This window comes from Ictalurus punctatus, chromosome 17, assembly GCF_001660625.3.
Source record: "Ictalurus punctatus breed USDA103 chromosome 17, Coco_2.0, whole genome shotgun sequence".
NCBI classification, from domain to species: Eukaryota; Metazoa; Chordata; class Actinopteri; order Siluriformes; family Ictaluridae; genus Ictalurus; species Ictalurus punctatus.
The window spans coordinates 6,279,201-6,285,593 of NC_030432.2; positions in this window are offsets into that span (position 1 = coordinate 6,279,201).

Here is a 6,393-nt window from a genome sequence, read left to right on the forward strand (position 1 = left end):
TATATTGCATATAAATTCAATTCAGTCTGGTAAATTGCACATATCTGCAAGTCGGTTTTATTTTTCTTAAAGGAGATGAAGTAGTTCAAATCTGGTGCCCAAATGACGTCTGCGAGAGTTTCAGACCCAGCTGAAACCTCTGTGCAAGTCAATTTATCAGTGTTGAAAAGGAAACACCTGCTTAGATTTTGAGGTTCACTGACCATCCGAGCTCTTGAATGCACAACACATCCTTTCTCAGCTCTATGTTAATTCAGCAGCAAGCAATCAACAGTCTTCACATGAACAAAATACAAATAAAATGGATTTAGCAATACAATGGACCAATAGCAGACAATTTATCACTTACAGGCCATTAAAATCATAATAGACAGTAATGTAATATGGTAATTAATGACAGTAATTAGCATGTAAATAGACTAATAAGACTGACACCACCATTTGTATACCCAGATGAAATAGAAAATTTAGAAGAAATTCAACACTTACTGTAGTTTATCAGGGTGTGGAAGTGCACTTTCCCCCAGCACTCAAATTAAATGCACCACAGCACTAAACAGTTGATGCATTTAAAAATTGTCTAATGCAAAATACAGTGGTGGCCCAATGCAAAGAGGTAATTTCCATAGGCTTTAGTGGATATGAAACAGTATATATAGAGGTCTTGTAATAAAAATATAAAACAATACTGTGCTTTCTACTCTTTAAAGCTGTATAGACTTTTTTGTTTGTTTTTACTGTTGTTCTGTGGTGAATTGTCAGTTAACAGGTCAAGCACTGATAGATAATATTTAGCCTCTTTACCTCATTGGGTACTGTATGAGAAACAATGCACAAACCAGTGTTCCCTTTACTGCGAGCTAAAAGAGGTTTGAAGATTCTTGCTTGCAGGCTCAATTGATTTAACATTGTTAAGTATTGTATCAGGCCACAAATCAGCAGAGGGGAGAGGAAAATGAAAATGTCTTATCTACTGTGATCTTCACTTGAAGCAATGCTCGAGGAAGGGGATGGGGCAGACCTGAGAGGACAACATAGCAAGCACTTGCATGTAAGTGACCCGAGTTTAAGAACACAGGGCGATTAGAATTTCTTTGAAAACCTATGGCCTTGCTGGCCCAGCTAAGTAGCTGTAGGTGTAGCTTTAGGTGAGAACAAAGAAATTAAGATGCAGACATTTTATTTAAGGTATTTTTAAAATATAGTCCTGAAAATAGTTCAAGTTAAAAGTTAATTATATAATGTAAAAAAAAAATTTTTCTTTCTATATTATTAAAAATATGGATAGTTTTATGATATATGTATGTGTTCAGACAGGAATAAGTTTATTATTTACAATATGTACCAGGGACCAGACATTCTTGTGTACCTAGAATGTCCAATGAATAATTAGAATGATTTGTTTCATAATATAGCAGCAGCTTGTGACCAAAATTATAGTCATCCAGATTACAGTCTCATCCAGCAAACAGCTCATTCTGAGCAATTTTCCATGTACCATGTTCAGCTGTCTTTGGGGGTAATATCATTAACCATAGTTTACAGGTTTTTACAACAAAATTTTAATTACATCACAAAACCCGCACAAAAACTGGGGGACGGGGCAGGTGGGTGGGTGGGTGGTGGGGCTCAGGGGATGGGCGGGTCGCCCTTCTGTCTCCTCTTCAGGAGCTGAAATGCTGCTCAATTGGGTTAAGGTTTGATGATTGACTTGGCAGTCTAAAATCTTCCACTTTTCTATGGAAAAGTCCGTTGTTGAGTTGGCAGTGTGTTTTGGATCATTGTCTTGTTGCATGATAAAGTTCCTCCCGATTAATTCGGATGCATTTCTCTGTAAAATGGCAGACAAGATGTTCCTGTACACTTTGAATTCATTCTGCTGCTACCATCATGCGTTAAACCATCAATAAAGATTAGTGAGCCTGTTCCAGAAGCAGCCATGGAAGCCCAAGCCATGACACTTCCTCCACTATGTTTCACAGATTATCTTGTATGTTTTGTATCATGAGCAGATCCTTTCTTTTTCCACACTTTGGCCTTTCCATCACATTGGTTAACCGAAGTTAATCTTAAGTTCCAGAACTTTTGTAGCTCATCTCTGTTTTTCTTTGCGTATTCCAATCGGCTTTTCTGATTCTTCAAATGGTAGATCGTGATACATTTACCCCTGCACTCTGGAGGTTGTTGGTGATGTCACTGACTGTTGTTTTTGGGTTTTTCTTCATAGCTCTCACGATGTTTCTGTTGTTTTCCTTGGCCAACTAATTTTTAACCATTCTTTGGTAGAACAACTTGTGTGTTTAGGGTCACTGTCTTCCTGCATGACCGACTTTCTTTTCAGATTCAGTTCACAGATAGATGTCCTGACATTTTCCTTAAGAATTCACTGGTATAATTAATTGGTTCATCAATGATGGCAAGTCGTCCTGGTCCAGATACAGCAAAACAGGCACAAACCATGATACTTCCACTACCATGTTTCACAGATGGGATAAAGCTCTTATGCTGTAATGTAGTGTTTTCCTTTCTCCAAAAATAATGCTTCTCATTTAAACCAAAAATTCAATTTTGGTCTCATCTGTCCAAAAAACATTTTTCCAATAGCCCTCTGATTTGTCCATGTCATCTTTAGCAAACTCCAGATGGGCAGCAATGTTCATTTTGGAGAGCAGTAGTTTTCTCTTTGCAACATGCACACCATTGTTGCTCATTGTTCCCCCAATGGTGGACTCACAAACATTAACATTAGTCAATGTGAGAGATGTCTTTAGTTGCTTAGAACTTACCCTGGGTTCCTTTGTGATCTTGCGGACTATTACGCATCTTGCTCTTGGAGTGATCTTTGTTGGTTGACTCCTGCGGAGGGTAACAATGTTCTTGAATTACCTCCATTTGTACACAATCTGTCTGACTGTGAATTGGTGGAGTCTAAACTCTTTAGAGATGGTTTTGTAACATTTTCTGGTGCTCTCGGAAATCTCCTTTGTTCATTCCATGATACACTTCCACAAACGTGTTTGAAGATCAGACTTTGATAGATCCCGGTTCTTTAAATAAAACAGGGTGCTCACTTACAGCTGATCATCCCATTGATTAAAATCACCTGCCTCTAATTTCACCTTCAACTTAATCGGAAATTCTAGAGGTTCACATACTTTTGTCACTCGCGGATATGTAAAATTGGATCATTTTCCTCAATAAATAAAAGACCAGGTATAATATTTTTGTCTCATTTGTTTAATTGGATTCTCTTTGTCCATTTTTAATACTTGAAGTTTGACTGTTTGTGTAAATGTATTAATTTAATCTCAATGATTTGCTATAAAACATGATGTTGATGGCCTTGGTGGAGTATTCTTAAATTAGCTAAATCTGGCAACACTTTTGATAACTGTCTTCCCATGGTTCCTCCCCCAGAGTAAGCATGGGGAATAACAATTCCCGCCCCTATGCGCCTCTATCTGATTGTTAAGTCTGATTTCACATGTGATGTGAAGCTATTTCCAGGTCCAAACGCTCCTTCAGATCAACAAAAGTAAACAGCAAAAGTGGACATCAAGTTAAGCATTGAGCTCACTACTCTATTACTACACGACATATAGAAAGACAAGGAAATCAAGGGAACATGGGCTTCTAAGTGTCAATTTTTTTTAAATTGCTCTTCAATCAAGAGGTAATTAGTATTTAATGTGGTTTAAATTGTATGGAGTTTTGGGCTCTGCCCCACCTACTGTTATTGACAAGCTGACACTGTAACTATAATTTTTATCCTATAAAAAAAGCTCTATAGCCTATTACTACCTCAATTAAACCCCCCACCCTTGCTGTTATAATAACCTCCACTTTTCTGGGAATGGTTTTCTAGATTTTGTTGTGTTGCTGTGGGAACTTGAACATTCAGCCACAAGAACATTAATGAGATCAAGCTCTGATATCAGGCAATGAGCAGTCGGCATTCCAATTCATACCAAAGGTGTTCAGTGCAGTTGAGGTCATGGCTCTGTGCAGGCTACTCGAGTTCATCCACACCATCCATGGCAACCCCTGTCTTCATGGACCTTGCTTTGTGCACAGAGACATTATTCTTCTGGAACAGGCCCGTTAGTTACAGCACACAAAAATATTCCAGACTATTGTGTACTTCTGACTTTGTGGCAATAGTCTGGGGAAAGCTCGCATTTGGGTGAGAGTGTTCAGGTGTCCAGAAACTTTTAGTCATATAAACACATAAAATATATTTTTTAAAAAGAGAAAATAACCTCCTTAAGAGGAAATAACCTAATAAAATTAGGTCAGGTTTCTTTGTTCTACTGGGTTCATTAAAAAAACGCTCTGTCTCCAAGGCAAGATATCGGACATATTACTACATGTCCTTGTCACTAAGGCGCACCCATACACATATTCACGTTTGAACAAACAGCCACTGGGACTTCCCATGTCAGCATGCAGCCAATACTGTTACAAGCAGCGGCAAGTTCCCTTCCATCAAATTTGCACTCAACTTGCACTCCACAAACTTGCACTCTACTGAGTGTCCATATATTGAGGAGAGCCTCTGTAAAATTTATTGGTTTATAGTCTGCATATTGCTCATTTATCAGTCTGTTTTATATACACTTTTTGTATACATTTTTATGTTTTAAATTCATTTTTATGTTTTTATACTTAGAATTGTGGGTGCATGGATTTGTTCAGCTAAACTGCAACTTGTGTGCATTGCCACATCTCTGAGCACTAGAGCAGGCCCTGACCTGCTCAACAAACAAACCTCTCTCACTATAAGCTCAATATCAATCAGCTAACCAAGAAATATAAAGGAAAAACATAACACTATTGCAGGCTTGCCCTCTCTAACTTGATGAAAACTAACACTTTGCCCTAGGACTTTGAAGGAATCTATTCACTCCAGTTAATTCAGTTCAAATTAATCTGAAAAATAGCCTAGAGCAGGAAAGTACACCTGGCAGAATAACATGACTTCCATTAGACTTAACTGGACTAAGCACAAAAGCCATGAAATTGTAAAACATCCTAACAATAATCACAAAGAGGGGTGCATGAAGTAAACAAGTGAAAGAAATGATTCCATGCATGAATGAAGACTTATATCTACTAAATGTACAAAAGCCTTATACAGCATTATAAATATATAAGAATGCTGAATGAATTTATATAACAGCTACAAAATTAACAAATCTGAAAAAATGCCTCCAATCCCACTGATATTTTATAAGCAAGGACATTATATACCAAATTCACATTTCCAAATCCACATTTCTAATTTTTCCCCATGGACTTTCCCATGCATGCTTCTAGCACGTGTCAGAGAGTACTGTCTAACCCAATCAGACCTCCATTTGGCCAAAGTAACACCTTATATTATTTTCCCCAGCCAGGATAAGATAATCATCATGCGCGTTCTGTCCACAAAGAAACATGATGGTTGTAGTTATGTTCATTTAATGGCTGCTGTACATGTGATTTGTTTGCCCATTTATTTCTATCAATAGAGAGTTGTGGACTAGTTATAAAGAAAAAGAATGAATGTAACAAAGGTGTGGCATTCCCATATTATGGATGACTGCAAATGAATGCCAACCTGACTGATTTCAGTGTATACCTCAACAGAGCCTTTTGGCCTCTTCTTTCAAAGTAAACCACACCTTAAACTGGTGTTTTACCTCGTCTTAATACGACTTAATACGTCTTAATACGACTGCTGAAGTTGAACTTTACCTCGTTACAATTTGTACTGGGATACTCTGTACTCTGCACTTATTAACTTGTTAAATGGAAACAAAATTTTTTGAATGTCTGTGATAATTCTATCACCTGAATTAGTAACTGTATTTACTAATGGAGTGCTTAAACATTCTAGACTTGCACAGTGTGCTGAAGGGACATTTTTTGGAGCTAAAGAAAGACAGACTTCCTCTTTCTGCAGCTCAACAACGGTTGGCACAGTGCCGGGGATTTTTTAAGCTTATCTAGGTTAAACAACAGCTTTGAACTAAAGCATGTGCCCCTTCCAATGTACTTTGTCATGGCACAGTGCTCAGCCCAGCTTTCTTCCTTGGAACCGTTTAACACACCTATTCATGCTTTACTGGTAGTCAGCGAGCCTTCTGTAACTAGCAGGCACCGGAAATATTTGGGATGTAAAGCTTTGTGTTTTGCTTCTGCTGAACTTTCTTTTACTGAAGAAGACAAACTGAACTGAAACCTTTATTAACTAAAATATTTCTGCACTTTTAATTTTTCAAGTAAAGTTGCATTTTTGCTTAATAAGTATTTTGCTTTATGAGGCCTAGCCTCACATTATTATGTATTGCTACCATTATGGGGGCATTTGTCACCAGATATTGCAAAAAAAAAAAAATAATAAAAAAAAAA